The sequence below is a fragment of the Antechinus flavipes genome, chromosome 4 (assembly GCF_016432865.1).
Source record: "Antechinus flavipes isolate AdamAnt ecotype Samford, QLD, Australia chromosome 4, AdamAnt_v2, whole genome shotgun sequence".
In the NCBI taxonomy this organism is placed as follows: Eukaryota; Metazoa; Chordata; class Mammalia; order Dasyuromorphia; family Dasyuridae; genus Antechinus; species Antechinus flavipes.
The window spans coordinates 224355723-224380903 of NC_067401.1; the positions used below are offsets into that span (position 1 = coordinate 224355723).

Sequence of the window (25181 nt, forward strand, 5' to 3'; positions counted from 1 at the left end):
CATTATGGTACCCTCTGTATGCACCATTCCCACCCCCACCCCTTTAGCCCGGGTGAAACACACGCTGCACTCCAAGCTGCATCCAATCAGAGCTGCAGCAGTGAGCGCGTCATCCTGTTCTTCCCCAGTGATTTGCTTGCTGGCGCCATTGAGAGCAGTGCCGCGGAGGAGAGCTGAGGCAGGACAACATAAAAACCCGGTATGTAAGCGGGAGTGAGGGGGCATGAGGAGGATAAAAGGGGCATGATGGAGGATAAAAGAAGAACTCAGGATGCATCATGGAGGATAGAAGGAGCACGCAGGGAGCATGATGGAGTGAAAAGAAGGACTGATGGTCATAATTTTATTATGCTGTCTGCAAGGATCACCTGTGTTTTGGCAATGCATTTGGATGGAAAGAAAGCCACACCTCTAATCATCAGTAAGGGCAAGAAAGATAAGATTGAACATGTATCAGGCATTTACGTTCTTGAAACTGAAAAAGCCTGGTGTACACAAGCCATTATAAGAAAGTGGGTTGATTTAATGCTGCCACTTGTTATGTGAGGTAACCAAAGAGGTCTGATAATCTGGGATTCAGCCAGCACTCACTGCACTAAAGAAATGAAGAACTTCCTTGCAGAGAGAAGAATAGATCAAGTAATGATTCCTGCAGGAATGACTGCCTATCTCCAGACCCTTGATATTGCAATAAACAAGCCATTCAAGGACCATTTGCACATGGAAGTCAATGACTACATTGAAAATAGAATGGAAAGAAATCAGCATGGAAACTTTGTGAAGCCCTGTCTGCAAGAAGTCGTGACTTGGGTGAAGAAGTCATGGGATAAAATTACTGACAGCTGTGTTGCCAAGGCATTACGAGCAGGTTACCTGGACAAGACATGTTCATTTAAAGAGAGCTATATTGCTGGACATGACAGATTGGGTCCACTTCTTCTGAAGGAAACAGAGGTGCAAGACATCCAGGACAGAATTCAGGGTATGGACACTTATGATGATGTTGTTGAAGAAGATGACGTGATCATTATTGAATAAAGGTACTTTTTTTGGTTCACATTTACCTGTTTATTAAAATTGCTGTCAATGTTCATTAAAATAAGCCCTCCCCTGAAAATAAGCCCTCTGGTGTTTTTTCTGTCCAAAAAAAATTTAATAAGACAGTGTCTTATTATCGGGGAAACACGCTATGTACAATGTTTTCTTAGTTCTACTTATTTCACTTAGCATCAGTTTGTCTAAATTTCTCCAGGCCTCTCTGAAATCATCCTGCTAATTATTTCTTATAGAAAAATAATATTCTACAATATTCATACACCATAACTTGTTCAGCTATTCTCCAACTGATGGGCATCCACTCAGTTTCCAGTTCCTTGTCACTATAAAAAGAGCTGCCAGAAATACTTTTGCAAATATGGGTTCTTTTGCCCTGTTTTTGAATTTCTTTGGACTACAGACCCAGTAGAGATACTGGTGGATCAAAGAATATGCACAGTTTGGCAGCCCTTTGGGTATATTTCCAAATTGCTCTCCAGAATGGTTGGATCTGTTTACAATTTCACCAGCAATGCACTGTGTTCCACTTTTCCCACATTCCCTCCAGAAATTATCATTATATTTCCCTGTCATCTTAGGCAATCTGAAAGATATGAAATGCTACCAGAAAGTTGTCTTAATTTGCATTTCTCTAATCAATAATGATTCAGAGCATTTTTTCATGTAATAATCACATAACTTTTATATTACAATCCAGTTCCTGAAAGAATAATAGTAATCATCATCCTCACCAAATTTACAAAGTATTTTCCTCATAACAACCTGTGGAGTAGGAAACATAAATAATATTCTCTCCATTTTACAGATCAAGAAACTGAGGCTGAGAAAGGTCACGTGACTTACCAAGAAGTCATAAAGCCAAATAAGAACTAAAAGTTCTATCCATGTCTTATAACTCTAAGACCACTGTTGTTGTTCTTATATCAGGAATCTTCCTCAGGTACATTAAATGGGAAAAGAGATGTACCTACAGAACTAACCCAACCATAACAGCACCAGAAAATAAAAAGCAGAAAATAAACACACACATACACACACATACACACACACACACACAATTCACTGTCACCTTGCTTTCTGTCATTCAGAATTTTCTAATAACTGACAAATATATATCAAGTACAGTGTAATTACACTATATAATGATGCCGCTTGATGCATTACATGATTATCTAATCTTCCAAATTGTCAAAAAATGAATTATAATTAATATATATTTCATTGTTGAGTAAATGTCAATGTACTCTATTTCTTTGACCAATGATATTTTATAACAGGTTTAGACTATATATAATATAATAATATAGAATAATAGAAAAATTAGTAATAAAGATATTCAATAACACTGGATTAAAAAAAGTTTGTCACATTGTCTAATGCGTTTATGTTGTTGGAAATTTACTTCTAAATCATTGCTCATGACTAAGTAATGTTCTTGACACTTTGATCAATGCAATTGTGCTTCACTCTTGGCTAAAGGGATTCAAAGGCATTAAAAAGGCTGAGTGGAGAAGAGTGGGAATAATATATAAAACTCTATGTAGTATCATATAGACCTGGCTCACATATAAGACCACATATCACTATCACCACTTTCTAGTTTTACTTCCAAGGAAAAATTAAAAATAAGTAAATATAGTTTGCATTTTCCTAGAACCCTATTTCTATTAGAAACTCTTTCTTTGCCAAGTCCAAAATTTGACATGAATAGGTTTTCCAAAATGATATGTCTATTAACCTCCCAAGTGGAGAATGTGGTGAACTTCTCCCAACAAAGTTGGTGAACACTATTTAATGGTTATCATAGATATATCATAAATTTACATTTATATCTCCTTCAATCCCTTTTGCAGTTCCAATATGCAGTGGTAGTATGCATCACCTCACCCGGAATTCACTACACCAATAAAATATCATATGTGGACTTTTTAAAAAATAAATAAATAAAGGTAGTCCATACACTAGTATTGAAGAGCATAAGATTATTACTTTGTTCATTTATTATACTGCTGGATCAAAATATGATGCAAAGTAGAAAATAAGCAATACTTGCCAAAAGGCATTAAAGCATAATTCACCACCATATTATGAGAGAGAAATATTGCTATGGGGACTTACTAAGATTGCAAAATAGGCAAAACCTCACAGACCCCAAACCCCTTCTAATTGAAAATATTTCCTATGTAAACCAAACCTTCCTACCCAATCCTGTCCTCCTCTTAAAGGACCAACTCCTACAAAAAGTCTTCCCTGATCCCAAGTTACATATAAAACAATTTTCTCCTCCAACTCACTGACCATATGTTTTGCTAATTTTCCACAGCCTGGTATTATGTAGGATGAGCCTTGAAACAATCATGAGCTCTCAGCTGTGGGAAACTACTTATATTTGGATTCTCCCTACCTGTTAGCTCAACAGATCTGACCCAGATGGAAAATTTCTGAAGGTGAAATGAGGTTTAACCTTACAATGCAATTTTTAGAACTTGTCTTCCTTCCTCTTCCTCTTTCTCTTAGCACCAGTACTTAGCTTCCACCCCAGTTTCAGGCAAATGTGAGAAGTAGGTAGCTGAAGTCTCAAAATAAATCCTTGAACATGCATTTTTATAGTCTCTAATTTCAAATTTCTCCTTTCAAACTTGTTCACCTATATTATTGGCATAGCCCAAAATTGAGTCTATGAGAAGTATATCATCATAGGCTTGAAAGAGATCTTAGAAATAATCTAGTCTCTCCCACCCCTTTCCCAATTTACAGAAGAAAAAATTAGAAGTTTTAGAAGTATGATATCATAGGCTTGAATAGCATTTAAAGATGAAAGAGATCTTAGAAATAATCTAGTCTGACCTACACTCCTTCCCAATTTACAGAAGAAAAAACTAAAGCATAGAGAAGCCTATACTTGCCCCAAGTCACAAAACTACTAAGTAGAAGAACCAGGATTCAAACATATCTTTTTACTACAAATCCAGTGTTCTTTCCTCAACAACACTGTAAATGATAAACAATTATATGATATTTTATGGTTATATTATTATCATCAGAACTTAGAAAGATGAGTTCTATAAAAAGCCTCCTATTAGTACTGTTCAAGCAACTCACTAAATCCTTAACTTCTAAAGAGCCAGACTGGGTTTGAACTTCTTCAACTCCTCCACTTCAAACAACTATGATCATCAATTTGACAGAATTTCAGAACATTCCTTAATATTCTACTATTAAAAGGTGGTAAAATACACCTGGGGGAGGGGGGGACCCAGAATACTACAAATTCGAGAAATAAAAAACCAGAGGAGTTTGCTTAAATCTAAAAAGGAAAAAGTTGAATAATCTGAAATTACAAAAAAAAAACTTCACTAAATATGTATTCTATAAATTATATAAATCACCCACCTAACAACAAAATAAATGAAAAATAGCATCAAAGTTTCAAATAATTTTTAAAATAGGCATACTGTTAAGGAATGTTAAGAAGTTCCCTGGACTTGTCTTTTTGAGTTGCCATATTTTCTAAAAACATCTCCCTGCCCAGATTCTGAGCTGACAGAATTTGTTATTCACACCGCAACCTGAACTCCCTTCTCTGCCCTTTGAAGTCAAGACAGGCAGTAAGCAGTTTACACTAGCCTGGGAAACTGCTTGTGCAGCTGGGACCCTTGTAGATAAGCTGACCATCACATCTTCATAGTACAGTAGTTCCCAAGGGAAAAGAATACTGCTTTTGCCATCTCAATTATTCATGATTTCTCCTCCCTTGCCACTCCATTTAGGTGGAGATTTCTGTGGCTCCTTTCTTTGTCACCATTTCATTAATACATAAACCTCTGTCTGAATTGTGAATTCTTTGCTCTGGCTCATGATTTCACGTGCATGTTCTATTTCTCTTGTAATAAAGCTAATTGCTCTCATGAGCTTATGATGCTTTTGGTTAATAATACTTGGACTAGAATTCTAAAAAAAACTCTTTTTTCAAATTGACAACATAAATCCAACTAACAAATCAATTATGCCAAAATAGTGATTCACATATTCCCCCACAGTATTTGCCAAAAAGTGTAAAAAAAAATTTTTTTTAGAACTTGTACAAAGCAATATATACATATATGTAGTGGCTGCTAACATAGTAAGAAGCAAAGAAAGAAGTAACTATCATAATATACAACTATGGGAAAGGTTTCAAACACCACACTGACAGAAACAACTTGTGAAATTTATTAAAGATCTATATAGAAAGGCATTAGGAGATTCTATCAATAAAGAGCTAGTGCACATGATAGAAAACTTGAGTGTCATAGCACCTAACAAAATGCAATAAAAAAGAAATATATAGGAAAGAATCCAAAAATACAGGAGCATATGAGAAATTCTAGATTCCCATACTTAAAAACTAAAAGCAAAAATCAAAAGCTAAAAGGGATATAGGAATCAAAGTTAAAGGAAAGGACAAAATAATTTATAGCAATCAAAAACTTTATTACAGAAACCTGGGAAACAGAGAAATCAGAAGCAAGAAAGAATTCCTGTTGGAGGAGGATGTGGAAAGTTTCTAGAGAACCTAGAGAAAACCAATATAACAACTATACAAGTTGGGTAAAACTGGAGACAGAAAGCTTGCATAGTGTTAATAAAATGATCAACAAGCAATTATAGTTTAAGAAATGACTAAAATGTGAACTTCTCTGAAAAACTTCAAAGTGATGAACTGGCTAGGAGACATAATTACTGGCTAAATACTTCCCAGTGGTACATGAACTACTAACAAAACACTTTACCAGCTTTCTCTCAGAAACAAGCATAATCCTTTCTTTCTTAATAGAGGTCATAAAATATATTAAAAGATCTATAACATAAAAAAGAAGGTATATTATTTGCCAAAAATTATGCTAAGCCCTGAAAATTAAAAAATATAAAGAATGAAACTACCCCTCCTCTAAAGGAGTTTACTTTCCAGGAAACAAGTATATATATATATATATATATATGATTACATATAGAACATGATATCTAGGGAGAGAACATGTAAGTAAATAATATAATTAAAAAATGAAAGACAGGGAAAAAGGGTATTAGCAGTTGAAGGGTTCAGGAAGGGCTTTATGGAGTCTGTGATAGTTAAACTGTGTCTTAAAGGAAGATTGATATCCTATGAGGCAAAAATGAAGAAAGCATGAATTTCATGAATTAAGGGTGGCTGGTAAAAAGTCACAGATTCAAGAACTGAACAGTAAATAGAGTATCATATGTGAGGAACAGAGAAATGGGGATGGAATAAAGGGAACACCTATTAATAGCTTATTATGTCTCACCCATTGTGCTAAGTACTTTAAAAATGTTATCTCACTAAAGAAGGGAAAGGGACCTGTATTTGCCAAAATGTTTATGGCAGCCCTGTTTAAGTGGCTAGAAGCTGGAAAATGAATGGATGCCCATCAATTGGAGAATGGGTGGGGAAATTGTGGTATATGAATGTTATGGAATATTATTGTTCTGTAAGAAATAACCAGCAGAATGAATACAGAGAGGCTTGGAGAGATTTACATGAACTGATGCTAAGTGAAATGAGCAGAACCAGGAGATCATTATATACCTCAACAACGATACTGTTTGAGGATGTATTCTGATGGAAGTGGATCTCTTCGATAAAGAGACCTAACTCAGTTTCAATTGATCAAGGATGGACAGAAGCAGCTACACCCAAAGAAAGAACACTGGGAAATGAATATAAACTGTTTGCATTTTTGTTTTTCTTCCTGGGTTATTTTTACCTTCTGAATCCAATTCTTCCTGTACAACAAGAGAACTGTTCAGTTCTGCACACGTATATTGTATCTAGGATATACTGTAACCTATTTAACATGTAAAGGACTGCTTGCCATCTGGGGGAGGAAGTGGAGGGAGGGAGGGCAAAAATCGGAACAGAAGTGAATGCAAGGGATAATGCTGTAAAAAATTACCCTGGCATGGGTTCTGTCAATAAAAAGTTATTTTAAAAAATAAAAATAAAAATAAAAATGTTATCTCATTTGATTTTCATAACAACCCTAGTGGGCACTTATATTATCCCCATTTTACATCAAAAGAAACTGAGGCAGACAGAAATGAAGTGACTTGCCCCAGGTCTTTCTGACTCCTGGTTTAGTCTCCATTAACAGGGCCACCTCCTTGTCTCAAGCAGGCCAGTTTTCCTGGATTGCAACATGCAAGAAAGGTAATAATGTACAACAGGACTATAAAGATAGATGAGGGTCAGATTGTGAAGAATTTTAAAAGTTAGAGAGATTATATTTCATTCTAAAGGCAATAAGGGAGTGACAAGTTTATTGAGTATGGAAGTATACAAAACATTCATGGCTTGCATTTATTTTAAATCCATAAAACACTAGAAAACAATATGTTGACCAAGGAATCAAAAAGTCCCAGGGGTGTAAAAAACATCATATTATTTAACTGGTAATTATTAAACAAGCTGCTAAAATGGCCATAACATTTTTACTACTTTGGTTATCAGAAAGCTCTTAATTCTATCTGAAACATGTGGCTTATTTGTGTTCTCCAAAGAAAGTATATAAAACAAGCCCAAGTATAGTAAGAGAGCTATCATATTTGAATTCTTTTTAAAACACAAAAAAAGTCGAGGAGGGTTGCCACAATACAGGGCATTTTTTTTTTTCAAAAAGAAAGTTAAAGTTGATTATTACTTCTACAGATATTAAATCTATTATCATTTCCTCTATAAAGAAATAAACATTACTTCCAAATTAAAAATAGACTGGATCCAAAGCATCTTAGCAATCATTTGATATACAAGAATAGCCATCAAATTACACAGTTCCATTCACAAAATATGAAATAGATTTTTTTCCTTCTCATGAAATTTTTCTCCCTATTTATCACAATGTTATTTGTAATCACTAAGTATAAAATTCTTATTGTATGACAAAGAAAAATAGAGATAGATTTTCATATTGAATCGAGAGGCCAGGATGAATCAATTGAAGATGATACAAATCTTCTCCAAGTAACATTGAGCATTAAATATATCAAGAAGAAGGCTATGTCTATATGCCATTAAACCAAACATATTTAAATCATTTAAGATTGACAATCACAATATACACTATTAAAACTGTAAAATGAACCATAAAAGATTTGTAAAGTACTATAACAAATACTCTTATATTTTAAATAGAACCCCTTATTAACAATGACAGAATATAAATATTAAACTGATCAACAGAGATCCTTAGCACATTTTAAAAGAAGCAAATGCTTTTAAAACAAAGAGATACTACTTTATTGAGCAATAATGGCCAATAAAACATTTAACATTCAAGAATTTTAAAACAACCTCTATACAAAATATCTGCATGAATTCAGCTAATGGCATCCAACAAAGAAGTAGCAAAAAAAAAAAAAAAATAGCTGAGGAATGTAGAAATGGAGGAATTGTGGAAATGAAGAGTTAATTATGGCAATTCAGGACCACGTCATTGCCACCAGATATTGTGTAAGTATTATCCACAAGGAAACCATATTTAGTAATTACTGCAGGTTATGTAAGAAAATGGAGCAACTTGGAATATGGATATAAGATCACCAAAATGTCTACACTCTTTGACCCAGAATTTCCATTACTATGCATATGCCTCCAAAAAGGTCATCAATTAAAAAAAAAAAATCCCACATATACCAATTTATAGCAGCAGTTTAGTGGTAGAAAAGTAAAAAAAAAAAATTATCATCATTTGTGGAATAGCTAAATAAACTGTGGCATATTAACACAATGGAATACTGTTGTGCTGTAGGAAACAACGAATTTGATGAATACAGAGAAAAGCATGGAAAAGCTTACATGAGCTGATATAAAGTGAAACAAGCACAGGAAAGAAAACAATATATATAACTAAAATAATGTAAACAGAAAGAATAAGTGCATCTCAGAGATGGGATGTTTAGAAGTGTGAAACATGGCATATAATTTCAGATTATTTTAAATATGTTGACCAATTTTCCTGTTTTTTTTTCCTTCATTTTCTTTTTAAAAATTGTTGTTGTTATGGGTGATAGCTCTTGGGAAGACAGGAGGAGGAGAAAAATGAGGAAACAAGTAAAAAATAAATCAATTTTTAAAAATAAAAGCAGGTAATGATATACTGAACTTCTGAACTACTATTTAGACTAGTACATCACATAACATTTATAGAATTGTATAGCAAAAGGAGGTGTAACAAGAAGTCCAGATGAGATCTCCCTATGGCAGACGAGTATTGCACAGTTCTGGAGTAATACAGCATTGCTAAGTGATTTTTCTCATGTGGTATGGCTTCCAATGCCAACTTTCATGCAGTTTGCCTAAGGTCTCATACATAAAGAACACAGAAAAATTTAAGCATTAGTCAATTTCTGGCATGAAGTCAATTTTGTTAAAAGCATCTTCTAAACCCTATTCTCTGAGAACAGTCAAAGGACATAACACCTCGACACTTACTTTGTATTTCACCACTAATGTTTGCAAGTACTGGCACATAATAGTTACTCAATGAATAAATCTGAAAGTACCTTTCCATCATATCAAGTTCAGGCTTGCCTCCATAAAGAATTTCTTAATATGAAATAAAATTCACTCTTTGCAGATGATACAATAACATACTTAAAGAATCCTTGAGAATCAACTAAAAAATTATTTGAAATTAACCTTAACAAAGTTGCAGGATGTAAAATAAACCTACATAAGTCATCAGCATTTCTACATATTACAAACAAAGTCAAATAACAAATGATAGAAAGAGCAATTCCATTTAAAATACTGTAGACACTATAAAACAATTAAGAATCTACCCGCCAAGACAAATCTAGAAACAATATAAACACAATTACAAAACACTTTTCACACAAATAAAGTCAGACCTAAATAACTGGAAAAATGTCAGTTGCTCATGGGTAAGCCAAGATAATATAAATTAATTTATTTAGTCACTGCCATATCATATCATACCAATCACCAAGAAAATTATTGTATAGAACTACAAATAATAATAACAAAATTCATCTGGAAGAACAAAAGGTCAATAATATCAAGGGAGATAATAAAAAAAAAAAAAAACCAAAGGAATGAGGGCTAGCCAAACCAAATCTAAAACTATATTATAAAGTGGCAGTCATCAAAAAATGTTGGTACTGGCTAAGAATTTCTTATAGAGTGGTAGATCAGTGGAATTGGTTAAGTACACAAGACACAATAGTCAATACCCAAGTACCCATTTGATAAGCCCAAAGATGCTAGTTTCTGGACTAAAAACTCAAACATTGCTGGGAAAACTGGAGAATAGCATAGAAGAAAGAAGGCACAGACCAACATTTAACACCCTACACTAAGATCAGATCAAAAATAGATACATGATTTGGACTCAAAGGGTAATATCATAAGCAGATTAGGAGAGCAAGTCATAGTTTAATTGTCAGTTCTATGGAGAAGGAAAAAATTTATGGCCAAACAGGAGATCGAGTACATTATGAAATGCAAAATGGATAATTTTGACTATGTTAAATTACAAGTTTGTGCACAAAGCCAAGCAACCAAGATTAGAAGAGAAGCAGAAAACTGGGGAACAGATTTTTATAGCCAGTGTTTCTGATAAAGGTCTCATTTCTAAAATATACAGAAAACTGAGTCAAATTTGTGAGAATATATGTCATTCCCTAATTAATAAATGTCAAAGGAGAACAGGCAATTTTCAGATGAAGAAATTAAAGCTCTCTATACTCATATGAAAAATGTTCTAAATCTTTATTGACTCTGAGATACTACCTCACCAATCAGATTGGCTAACATAGCAAAAAAAAAAAAAAAAAGAAAATGATAAATGTTGGAAAAGATGTGGGGAAAACTGGAATACTAATGCATTGCTGATGGAATTGTGAACTGATCCATCCATTCTGGAAAACAATTTGGAACTATGCCCAAAGGGTTATAAAACTGTGCATATCCTTTGATCCAGCAATATTACTATTAGATCTGTAACATCCCATAGAAATCATAAAAAAAAAGGAAAAAAGACTCATGTACAAAAATGTTTATAGCAGCTCTTTTTGTGACAAGGAATTGAAGCTTAAAGGGATACCCATCAACTAGGGAATGGCTGAACAAACTGGTATATAAATGTTTTGGAATATTAATGTTCTGTAAGAAATGATATATAGGCAAATTTCAGAAAAATCTGAAAAAATTACATGAACTGATGTTGAATGAAGTGAGTAGAAGTAGGAGAACCTTGTATATAGTAATAACAACACTGTGCAGACGATTGACTTTGATAGACTTTGCTGTTCTTAGCAATACAATGATCTAAGACAATTCTAAAAGATTCATTTATGATTAAAACTGCTATCCACATTCAGAGGAAAAACTGCAGAGCCTCAATGCAGATGAAAGCATATTATTTTCACTTTTTTCTTTCCTTCTCATGGTTTTTCCCTTTTGTTTTGATTCTTCTTTCACAACATGATTAATGTGGAAATATGTTTAATATGATTATATAAGAATAACCTATATCAGACTGCTTGCTTAGGGAGGAGAGAGGAAGAAAGAAAAATGTAAAACAAAATATTACAAAAAGTCAATGCTGAAAATTATATTTACATATAATTGGAAAAAAATAAAATACTACTAAGTTAAAAAAAATAACCAAAAAAAGGAGTTTCTTCATAGAGATTTCTGATATCTAGATCCTATTCTATCCATCTGTTTTGTCCACTGAATAATTCTGGACCTCATAGAATTTTAAAATGCTATGATTATTACATCAGCTATGTATTTGCACTTTCCCATCCTAACCATTTGATTTGTGGCAATTTCACTATTCTATGTTATAAAAATTTCAATTTTCTATCCACAAAAAAACTTTATTTGTTAAATTTGCTGTTCTATAATAATAGGCTATTATGTGAAACTTTTGTCTATTTAACCTCCTATATTAAGCCAAGGACAAAAAGTGTGAGGAACAATACTTTAGCATCAGCAACAAAGGTCTCTAATAATAATTATTAATATTACTACTAGTAGTACTACTATTACTACTTCTACCACCATCACCACAATAACTGTATAGCAAAGATTTTATAAATATACTTTACTGTAACAATTCAGAAATGTTGGTGTTATTATTATAGCCATTGTATAGATGATGAAACTGAGCTAGACAAAGGTTAAATGATATGCCCAGGACCACAAACTATCAAATGTTTGAGGCTGAATTTGAACTCAGGTCTTCTTGACCACAATTCAGTTCTCTTTCCCTGGCACCATCTGGCTTTCCTTTAGCTCTTATAAAAATCAATAACCAATTCCTTTATTAATATAATTTTATTAAATTACCTTGACAAAGGTTTTCTTTATCTGCAAATCCTTCTAAGAAATTTTTCCTTCACAATTTCTCCCTTCCTATCTGTGATGGTATGTCACATGAGAGACAAAAATGAAGAGACAATTATTAATGATACAAAGAAGAGCTTCTGTTCTCTAAAAATTACCAATGTGTTTTTCAACGTATTCTAGTCAAAAAACAAAAGAAGCTATGATTGATACAATGCTGCCATGAAGTACTATTCATGTAGGCAAATGATATGTGCCATAGGTAAATGTTTTCCATGGACATGATAGAACAATGATATTTTTTATAGGCTAGGTGTCTCCCACATGGCTCATTTCCAGTTAAGACAAGAAATCACAGGGTAGGTGTGGTCAGATCTTTAAATTCAGAATATATTCACAACAAAGTACATCTGAGTACTAATAATGTAAGTAGGGACATTTTTACCAAGTAAATACTAACAAAAAATAAACACAACATGTTTATCCAAGCAGTACATTCAATACTTCAGTATGAATCACCATAGTCCTAACAGTGGTATTATAGAACAGACTAATGGGCTTGGAGTCTAGAAGATAGTCCTGGGTTCAAATCTTGCCTCTTACTAGAATTTAGTCAAATTGTGTTAACTTCTATGAGTCAGTTTCTTCATCTTTAAATAGAACTATAATAGAATAATGAGGATATGGATAAAGTGCTGCCTCATAACCTATATAAGGACTTATTATTTCTATTCCACAGAGGAATAGATATAGCATAATAGATAACAATATTATAATATTATGTAGATAATGATATACATAACAATATTATATAAATATAGATGACAATATTATATAGATATAGATGACAATCATATATAGATAACAATACTATATAGACAAAGATAATATAATAATTTAATCACATATAATTATATAATTGAGATAGATAATAAGTCATTATTTACATAGAACACAAGGCAAGTTTTCAAGGCACTTTATGCATATACTCAATTACTGTTATCTGTTACCTCTAAATCTCAAGACCAAGAAAAATGAAAATAGTCTTTCAGCCAAAGAATGCAGTATTAGAGGTCCTGCAATGTTTTTATGATGCTCATGGAAAAAGAGCAGCATGTGAATTCTTTACAGCAGGAAACATATCTTAATTATAATTTATCATTATTTTTCCCACACCACCAACTATAAAGCTAGGCAAATAGCTTAAATATTTGTTGTATGACTGGAAGAATAAAAGACCCAACCCCACTATTTCTAGTTCATTTTTTCATCTACATGGAATACTCAATGACCTGATGTATACACAAACGAACAAAGAGTACAAAAAGATAACTGATATATAGAGTACATAGATGGAGTATTAGGGCCTCATTTATTCACTGCCCTAAGGTTTGAGAGAAAAGAATAACGGTTTTCTCTAAAACACCCCTATAAATGAGAATTGACAAGATAAAATTGCAGTTGAGGACAACCCACTCTAATATTCCCTCAGGTTCCTGGCAATAAAGCAAATGGACAAGGAGATGGATGAGGATTCTAGGCCTTTCCCAACCTGCTCACTAATACACTGACAACCCTCTTTACAACACTGTTCACTGACATCCAGTGCTAGCTTTATGATTAATACTGTCTTGACCCCAAAATATCAGCTCGCTCACCTGTTACTCAGCCATAATCTTCAAAAGTTCCCTTTTAAAGATCAAATACTCTTAGTAAAAATAGTAGATGAGATGAACTCTAGAATACCTTCTGCCTCTATGATTCCATTGATAGCCATGACTTAAGCTACATGGCATAGTGGATAGAATGCCAGGTCTGAATTTAGGAAGACTGACCTCAGATAACTAAGAGCAGTGTGATCATGGACAAGTCACTTAATCCTGCTTGCCTCAATTCCCTCATCTGTAAAATAACATACCATTCCAGTATCTCTGCCAAGAAAATTGCAAATGAGAGGTCACAAAAAGTCAGACATGACTGGAAAGACTGAACAACAGCAACATGACTTAAGTGGTTTAATTATCAATTAACAATAACAATGAACTAACAACTGAGACCAAAAATACTTGCACTAAAACACATAAAGATAGTGAAGAATCCTCCCCACCTCTAGCAAGGAAAGATGCCAAAAGATGGAAAAAGACACTAAGAGGGGAAGGAACACATTAACACGTAATTTCACAGTTTTATCTGTGGTCAGCCTAGCTGTGTCAATCATTTCTCATGCAGTTTGCACAGAAAGGTTACTTTTCTAAAAATTCAATTTTCAGATATTAATTCCTTTTCCAAATTGAGAAAAAAAATATTCATAGAATTAAATAATCTTAATAAAACTGTTGTTCAGTTCTTTTTTATTCTTCTCCTCTTCTTGGTGACTGTTAGGAGTTTTGTTTTTGGTTTTGTTTTTTTTGGCAAAGATACTGGAGTAGTTTGTCATCTCATTTTCCAGATGAGGAAACTGAGACAAACAGAATTAAGTGACTTGCCCAGAGTCACACAGCTAGTGTCTGAGATCAACTCTGAACTCAGGGGAACTGATGTTAAACTCAGTATTTTATACACTCTGCCCACCATGTAGACTTCTACAATAGTTCATTGCTATATAGCAGCATAGATTCTTATTTTTAGAATTAAAAGGAAAGAAAAATTACCTTCTGTTATGAAAAGTGAATCCTGGAGAGAGAAAATGAGGTTTTAGCTCTGGAACCAGATAGAACATCAAAAACTACTTTGTCCAACTCCTTCCTTTTACAGATAAAGAAATTAAGGCCCAAGGAATTTAAATGATTTTCCCAAAGTCACAAACTATGGAATCAGTCAAGACAGAATACAAATTCTGGACTTCAGGCTCTTTTTACTTACAATGCTGCCACAGAGACCAATGGAATAATACAGATAATAGCTCTCATGAAATGTTCAGAGAATTCTTGTGCAGCCATTCAGGTATCATATTTTGTTTATCTTCATGCTACCATATTTTCTTCAACTCAGTCACTACCCTCATTTTATTAATCCATGTCATGTGCTCATTCTTTCCATTTTTCATTCTCTGCATATAAACCTGGGAAACAATTAAAACGACATTTTCTTCCCCCAAAAAAGAAAACTTAAATAATGTGACTTTAGGAAAAAAAAAGGAAAAAAAACAAGTACGAATCATTGTTCTTCTTTCTATGTATTTTGAATATTTCTAATGGATTAGAATTTGAAGGTCAACCAGCTGGGTTTAATGAGAGAGTAATATCTATTCCCCAAATTTAAAAGTTCAGATTTTTTAATCGAGATTTATTTTCTTTATTACTAGAACTTAACTGCATTCTATAAAAGTGACCTACACTCCTTATTTTGGTGAGGCAAAACCAAAAGTTGAGTATAAAATTTGACATTCCATAGTCCTCCAATCAACATGGCAAAGACAAGAGTATGAATGACACATTTTCTCCAGCCAATCAATTATATTGATTTTTTAAGTTCCTACTATGTGCCAAAAACTGTGCTAAGCTCTGGGTAACTCAAAATATAACCTTGGTAATGGTCATCAATATAGCCAAACTCCTATAATTTGTACAATGTTATTTTAAAGAAATTCTCATAACTGCTAGAATAAAAAAAAAACAGAAAATTTATTTGATAAGAAAACATTGTGATGCTCTATGCCCCAAATTTTCAGTTCTTAAGAGGTAGCCTTCTATTTTAGTGCTATGCATTAAAAATTCTTAGCACCACCATCAACAAAATATTTTTTATTCAAGCAAAAAGCATGTATATATCTATGTATATTACTGATGAAATTATGAAATAGTACAACCATACTAGAAAGCAATTTGGAATTATGCAAATAAAGTGACAATAAGTCAAGACGCTTTGGACCAGACTCTCCATATTGGGCTTCTACTCCAAAGAAGCTATTGAAAGGAAGAAAGTCCTTATATAAGAAAGTCCAAAATATTTATAACAACACTTTTTGTGATAAGAAAGACCTGTGAACAAAGTAGATTTCCACTGATTAGGGATTAGCTAAACTTTATTGTACTATATGATATATATGAAGTATAAGTATATTAAGATTTATATGAACTGAGGCAAAATAAAGTAAGCAGAGCAAAGAAAATAATAAACAATAATTGCATAATGTAAACTGAAAAAAAGCCAAAAATCAAAAATAAATATGAAAAAGCATGATTCAAATAAAATATGAGAAGACAGCCCTAACAAACTCCTTAATGGAGATGGAGAAACCCACAGGCATTACACAATGCACATTTTCAGAGTTTTTCATTGTATTAATCCATTGTGCTGATTTTTTTTCCCTCTTAAAAAAATATTTGTTATTTGGGCTCTTTGGGGATTGATGGATGATAATGGATTAACTATGATGATGTAAGACACAAAAGACATTAATAAAAAAATTTTTAAATAAAAGAATTATGGAAAAACTGAAATATGTCCAGAGATAGTCAAATAGGAGAGGGAACACTCTTTAAACCATGTCAAACAAAGACTGGTTGAAAAAACTAAATAATGAATATTCAGCCTGGAAAAGACTCTGATTCAACTTCTTCAATTACTTCAGAGCTTGTGGAAGAAGCACATTTAGCTTGTGTATCTAAAAAGTGGAACTAAGACTATGAAAGAAGTTAGGAAGAGGCAAATTTCAACTCTATTCAATTAAATGCAGATAAAATATTTCCATACCTATTATTTGTTGTAGGTATCAGAGAGAAAAGATTTTGATAAGACTTGTGCTTACTAACTGCTAAGGACCTTTTAGAATAGGACTTTTAAAATTAATTAGAATTCAACATATAGTGGAATACCTTATACCAGCCCTGTGGAACAGTGTGAATAAAGGCTATTTGGGGGGTGCATGGTATGTTTGGAAATCAAAGAGTAGATTGTTTAAACTTTACAGTATGAGAGGATGATAATACAAGATAAACTTTATAATTTTATAAATAATTGCAAAGTAAAACCTATAGAGGGCCTTGAATGACAAGATAAAACAAGGAAAAACTTAAAGGAGACCTATGTGAGATTATAAATTGACTGAAAAGGAGAAGTAGAGAGATAGAAAAAGAACAGATGGAGCAAGATTGTGAAGACAGTTGAAAAGGATGTGAGTGATCAATGAAAGAGCAAACAGCATTAACCTTGGCAAGGAACCTTGGCAAGGAAATCTATTTCCAAGATAGGATATAAGAAGGTAAAAAGAGGCAAAGACGTATGAAGAGCCAAGTAAAAGAAAAGAGTTAAGGGAGCTCTGATTAGAAGCCTTCAATCTTCCCAAGGAAGTAAGGAGCTGCCATCTGCTATAAATATTTGAGAAGTTTTGTTCAGTCAAGTCAACAAGCATTTTTTAAACACTTACTTGGTGCTAGACATTTTGCTAAGCTCAAGGAATAAAATAAGCAAGCAGAAATAAATTAACCTTAATGTTCATGGAGCTTACATTCAAATGGGTGAAGGTAACACATAAAAGGAAGTTTAAAAAGGAGATGAGGAACTATCAGGTTGATGAAAGATTTGAGAAGAGAGCAAAACACAGTAAATAAAAGGAAAGCAGAATTGCTGAGAAATGAAAGTATAAGAAGTTATTTTATCATAAACTCATAATATAAGAAAATAAGCATTACATAAGAAAGAACTTTTATACTACCAAAATTATAATGTCCTACTTTATAAGATCATTTAATTTCTCATTGCTGAAGATGTTTAAGGACAATACTATCTTAAGGAAGCTGGAGAAGGGATTCTTGAATGAGATCAGAGACTGCAACTCTCTTTCAATTCTCTGATGAGACTCTCTGTCAAGCTCTCAACAATTCTGTCACCCAAATCTCCTAATTAGTATGATTCTAAACACCTAGAAAATAGCTATCAGCACTTACTGGTCTTCAGTTTCTTCATATCCTGCTCATGTATCAACAATTCATCATCTTGACTTCTAACTGAAATGGCTCTCGCTCTGCAAGGCTAGTAAAAATTGCTTAATTGCCAAATCCATTTTTTTTTCTCAGACCCTTCTTGATTTTTCTGCATCATTTGACTCTGCTTTCTATTCTATTCTCTTGTACACTCCCCAGCCCCTGCTTTTGTGGAAAAGTTCTGTTGATTCTCCTCTTACCTATATGACCTTTATTCCTTAGCTTCCTTTGTTGGATCATAATCTATGACTCTCCATTTTGTGTGTGTGTGTGTGTCTTATGTTTCTATCCTAGGTGTACTTCTGCTTTTTCTTGATATATTCTGTCTGATCTTATCAGTTTCCTTAGATTCAATTATCATTGTTATTAAGATGAGGCATATGTATACACACATACACACACACACACACATATATATATAATATATTGGGGGGGTGGGTGTGCTGTATACAGATCTCCTTTCTCTTTCCTCGCTCTGATCTTATGGAAATTTCTAATTGATTTTCCCATAGCCACTGATAACCTATTATATCCAAAGGAGAAATAGCCATTTCCCTCAAAAAAACCTCAAGCCTCTTCATAATTTGCTTTTTTTGTGAAGAAATTACCATTACCATCTAATGAGAAAATATGGTTACAAAATTTGTAAATGCTGTCAAATGTTATTGCTGGATTTACTATTTTGCTTTGTCACAAGAGAGTATCCAAGGAGTGAGGGGATTTATCATGAAATGTTGTTATCAAAATAAAAAGTTTTTGAAAGACCTCACAAAAATAATAAGAACAGAAAAGCCAAAATAAAATAATATAATCCAAAAAAAAAGAGAAATTGCCATTGATCTACTCACCATGGCTCCTAACTACAACCATCCATAATTTGTTAATACTTTCTTCCATATTTAATCAGCTGCCAAATTTTATCAATTCAATCTCCTCATCATTTTCCATATTCATATCATGACCTCCACCATCAATCAGGCCTTAATCACCCATACTCTGTATTAACAGAGTAGCCATCTAATGAGGTCTCTCTACCTTATTTCTTCCCTCCATAACTCCACTGTCAAACTGATATTATTAAAACATAATCTGACTATGTCTTTCTGCTCAATTGCCCTTTGCAGCTCCCTATTACCCAGAGGAACTTTGGCTGGTATTTAAAGCTCTCTATTTTCTGTCTCTGAACTTTCTTTCCCAGAGCGATTTTCCATTTCTTTCATTCATGTATTTTATAGTCCTGGCAAATTCATCATTCTATTACCTATGCAAAATATGCCATCTTCTGTTTCTTTTCCTTGGTTCAATCAAATTCCCATGCCCAGAATGCACTCTTTCTTCCCCTCAGCCTCTTGGAATCTATAGCTCCTTTCAAGACTCCTAAACCTCTGCTCAAAATTACCTTGTGTATATGATTCTGTATGTGTATATGTATATAAGTACATATATATATACATACACACACACACATATATATGTATGTATATGTGTGTATTAATCTGTGTATATATTATTTTTCCATCTCACTCCACCTCTACCAACAGGACACAAGTTCCTTGGGCAAGAGCGATTTCATCTTTCCCCCTTCACATTCCCAGAACTTGGCACAGTGCTAGGCAAAAATATTAAGTCTCATAACTATATTCTAAATAATTTTAAATTGTGGCTCATTTATTACCAAAGTCAGTCCTCAGACTTCTACTTTTTCTTCTCTCTTCAATGGAGAGGAGCTGCCTAGAGGTAGCCAGGTGGTACAATGGAGAGAATTCTAGACCTGTGTGTTCAAATCTAAGCTCAAATACTAGCTCTGTGACATTAGACAACTCACATCTCTCACCTTCAGTTTCCTCAGCTGTAAAATGAGGATAATAATAGCATCTGCCTCCAAAGGTTGTTGGGAGGATCAAATAAGATAATATTTGTAAAGTGCTTAGTACAGTGCCTGGCACATAGTAAGCACTATATAAATGTTAGTTATTATTATCAAAATGGGGATAATAATAGATTGATATATGGGATGTGAAGAAATGAAGATGGTAAGTGCTCACAGCTATTTTCTACATATTTAGAATCATAGTAAGTGAGGGGATTGGGGTCACAAAATTTTGAGAGTAAGACACAAATGTTCAAATAGGTCTAAAAACAGACAAAAGACTTAAAATAAGTGAATGTTATTTTCCCATTCATGTGTATTTTGGTTGTACTCCCATGTCACATGTCCCCACCACATACCTTAGTTTGTGTATTTCAACAGACTGATATTTAACAGATTGATAAAAGAAAAAAAAATACCCAAACAAAAATAAATTATAGGGTCCAGAAATCATTCTACATATAAGTATCATAGACATATGCAAATACCAGCTTTCCCCTTTCATTTTTCCTTCTCATAAGCCGCAAATTTTTCTTGGTCATTTGTTACCAAATATAGACAACTAACAATAACATTAGTATGCTTTCAGCCACTAAATCTGCAAAGGTCAGCTATCAAAGAATCTGTCCATCTGTTGTGTTGATTGAACAGTAAAGAGGATGGAAATTATTCACTGGTTTACCCACTGAAGTTATTCTAAGAAAGATTTTGCACATCTAAGATATTGTGAGAATGCAATATCAGTTCTATTTTTATGATGTTTATCTTGAAATAAATTTCTTTGAAAATTGTACTTTTGTTAATATTTTTATTATATTTATCTTACAAATTAAAAAACTTTTAAGTGACAATAAAAATGTTAAAATAATTACATAGGCCAAATAAATAAATGTTAAATACAAAAGATAAGTAGTCTATGGTTATATTAAATTACTATTAAAAAAAAGAAACACTACTTGTTCAACTTTTCTTGTATTGATCTATGCAATTTTTTAAAGCAAAATTGTCATAAATATATTTAACATCACCTGAAAGTTAATGTCACTTTTTACATGATTTTGTTCATTCTCAGCATGTCAGCTATGCACTCAGAAGTAATCTGAACTTATTATATAATTATTCCTAGTCTTCTCTCATGCGAAAAGACTGCATTTGAAACATCAAGTTAACATAATTATATTAAATTAAGAATATCATATATAAGAAGCTTAACTATAATATTTGCAACTATTTTTCTTAGACTGATTTTTTTGTGAGCATAGAGATTAAATATGCCATACACAAAACCATATTGATTTAAGTCACTTAAGAATACCAACTAAAAAAAGCCAAGTACAATGTATCTTTGTTTCATATTTCTGTTGTTATTAGAGCAAACTAAATCTTTTGTTAACTGTTCAAAATGACTTGAGAGCACTTCATTTTGTCCAGCATAGATCCTGAACTGAGAGTGATGGCATCAGTCCCACTGTTAGAATCAATTGCTTCTTCCCCATTAAGATTTTTCAAGTCATCTTTTTTCTTACCACAAGCAATGCCATCTGACTCTTTTTTTGAGCAAGCAATCATTAATTGCAGTGATGAGGCTTCTGAATAGTGGACAATCCTTTGTTTTCTTGAATTTCTTGATCCTAAAATCTACCATCTAACTGATTTCACTACTATCCTTTGTGCTCAGTTTCATACTGAAATCACCAAAATTTCAAATATATAATGTCTTAATTTTGGTACTTCATAGGACTTCAGTTTTTGTTCATACTCTGTATTTGATGTTGGTGAATAAGTAGCAATTATCTTCAAAGTGGTTTTCTAGCTTTCCATTAAAATGTTTCTCTGCACCTTTGGATATGTGATAATACTGCAGATTCTGTTATTCATCTCTCCTTTGATCAAGAATTTGTAAGTCATGCATATATCTATTTGTGACTTCATTATGTTATTTGTTTCAGGCTTATCAATACACATATGACTTGATTTCTTCAGTAACTGCCAATATGTTCAACATTGGATTGGATTTTTGTATTTTCTTCTATTTTTTCATTTTTTTGGTTTTGCTTGACTGATTCCTGATGTCTCATTGAGTCATTCATTTTCATTTGTTCAGTTCTGATTTTTAGTGAATTATTGCCTTCATTTACTTTTATTTTTAGTTTTTTTTTTAATTTGCCCAATTAAATTTTTCAATGAGTTGTTTTGTTATATGGATTTTTTTTCATTTCACAAATTCCGCTTTTCAGGGGGCTGTTTTCTTTTTCCATTTCACAAATTCTGTTTTTCAGGGAGTTGTTTTCTTTTTCCATTTCACAAATTCTGTTTTTCAGGGAGTTGTTTTCTTTTTCCCTTTAGTCAAATCTATTTTTTAAGGAGTTATATGTTTTTTCCATTTTACTTAGTCTATTTTGTAATGAATTTTTTCCAGATAATTTCTGTGTTTCCTTTTCCAAGGAAACACAAAGTTCTCAATTCCTTTCCCGATTTTTCTTCTAGCTCTCTTTTAAGATCCTTTCTAATTTCTTCTGGGAGAGCCTTGTATGAAGAGACCAATTTATATCACCCTCTGGGGCTTCATCTGGAGACAATCTGCTTTTGGTCTCCTTAGAGTTTGATATCTGTTCTTCTCTTTCACTATAAAAACTATCTACGGTCAAAGTTCTTTTTGCTTTTTAACTCAGTTTTTTTTTAAACCTGAGATCTGGTTTTAGGGCATTGAAGATCCTGCTGGGTGGGCATGGCCAGGTCCCGTGAGAGTCTGGCATTTGGGGGTTCACTATTGATCTTTTGTGTTTGTGTTGGATGTTTTATAACTTCTCTGCTAATCTACTGGCTTGCAACTAAGGCAAAGTAGCCAACACTGCTGTAGATTCCTCCCTGTAGATTCTCCAGTGCGTGAAGTCCCCACTGCCCCAGTTTTGCATTGCCTGCCCTTGGCAGTTATGATCAGCCTGCTTGCACTTGGCCCACCTCCCTCCATGTCCAATTGAAACAGACCTTTCCTGGTAATCTTTGAAATTATGTTCTGCTGATAATTTGTTACACTTCTGATATTCATGGGTTCTGCCAGTCCAGAGCTAATTCAGAAGCTGGATTTGCTAATTAGTTTGCAGGTCATAGGAAGAGGTCAGAAAGAAACATGTTTCTCTCCACCATCTTGGTTCTGCCCCTGGATGGGACTTTTACATTGAGAATGCCAACATAAAAACTAGAGCTAGCAGACCAGTAGGGAAAAGCAGCAAAACACAGTAAGTAGAGTGAATTTAACATGGACCACATGAATTCAAAGTCTTTCTCTTGACTCTGTAGCTGTGTGATTCCAGACAATTAACCTCTCTGAATCTTAAGGAATTCCCTAGAACTTAGTTACCAAATCAAAGAGCATTTGACATCTGTTTCAGTGGACAGAGTCCCTAAATAGAGCTCTTAATCCCAATATATTTCCTTCATATATTCTCACAGAGAATTATGTGATTCTTATGACTATTGCTCCTTTTTCTGATGTCTTTCATTGAAAAAAAAGAAGGAATCAGAATACTGAAAAATATTTTGTTGTTTTTTTTTTTTAACTCACCTCACCCACTACCTTATCTTCTATCACCCCTCCCCCCTTGCCTTTTTTTTTTTTCCTAGTATTTCTGCTCTCCCTTCTATCCAGCCTCTCCCTTTTCTTTCCTCTTTCTGGTCCTGCTTCTTTATAGGATTAGATAAATTTCTACATCCAACTGAATGATTAAGTTATTTTCTCTTTGAGCGAAAACTGATGTGATCAAGCTTCAGACAATGTTCATTCCCTTCCCTTCTTCCCCTCAATTATAATAGGTCTTTTGTGTCTCTTCATGTGATATAACTTGCCCCATTATACCTCTCCTTTCCTCTTCTTCCAGTACAGATCTTTTGCTATCCCTTAGCAGGGGTCCTCAAACTTTTTAAATAGGGGGTCAGTTCACTGTCCCTCAAACTGTTGGAGGGCCCGACTATAGTAAAAACAAAAACTTTGTTTTGTGGGCCTTTAAATAAAGAAACTTCATAGCCCTGGGTGAGGGGGATAATCTTCCTCGGCTGCTGCATCTGGCCCGCGGGCCATAGTTTGAGCCCCTGCCTTAAAGTCTTATTCTTTGATATCATCACATCAGGGTCCTTTCACAACCCCTGCCCTCCGTCCATGTGATGCCCCCTTTGCATCACTAATAACAACTACATTTCTCAAGAATTACAGATAGCATTTTCCCATCTAGGGATGTAAACAGTTTAATCTTTAAATAATATATTTTCCACTGTTTACCTTTCTATGCTTCTCTCGAGTCTTGTGTTTGAAGATTAAATTTTCTATTTAGTTCTGTTTTTTTCAAAGTCTCTTACTTCACTGAAGTAAGAGTTACTACTTACTTCATTGAAGATCCATCACCTCCCCTGAAATATGATGCTCAGTCTCTCTGGGTAGTTAATTCTTGGTTATAATCCCAGGTCCTTTGACTTCCAGAATATGATATTCTAGACTCTCTGATCCTTTTTGTAGAAGCTACCAAATCCTGAATCAAAGACTGGGTTCAAACCCCAATGTATAATATTGAGGAAGTCAATTCATATTCTAGTTTTATATTTCCTAATCTATAAAACTAAGTATCATCATTAAACACCTTCTTAATTATAAATGGTTTGAGGCCATGAGTTTATTCCTATATATTTTAGGTTAAATAGCTTTTATGAGAACTTACTTCTAACACTATTTTCTAAGTGAAAATGATAGCTTACTTTAAAACTGACCAACATGTAGACATTTGGAAAACAATCTATTTCCAAGTTGAATTCTGGCTAAAATAAACTGACCAACATGTAGACATTTGGAAAACAATCTATTTCCAAGTTGAATTCTGGCTAAAATATCATAATCAGTACTTTACTGGGGGAGTTTCAAAACTATCTGGGAGATAGGGAAATTGAAATATAAGATAGTAAGTGACATTCT

At 33.4% G+C, this 25181-nt stretch overlaps 1 protein-coding gene across 1 annotated transcript in view; it reads right to left on the minus strand.

The window, feature by feature from the left end:
* The window catches only part of DST (dystonin), a 591073-nt gene that overhangs the window by 304561 nt on the left and 261331 nt on the right, over window positions 1–25181 (minus strand). The window lies entirely within an intron of this gene.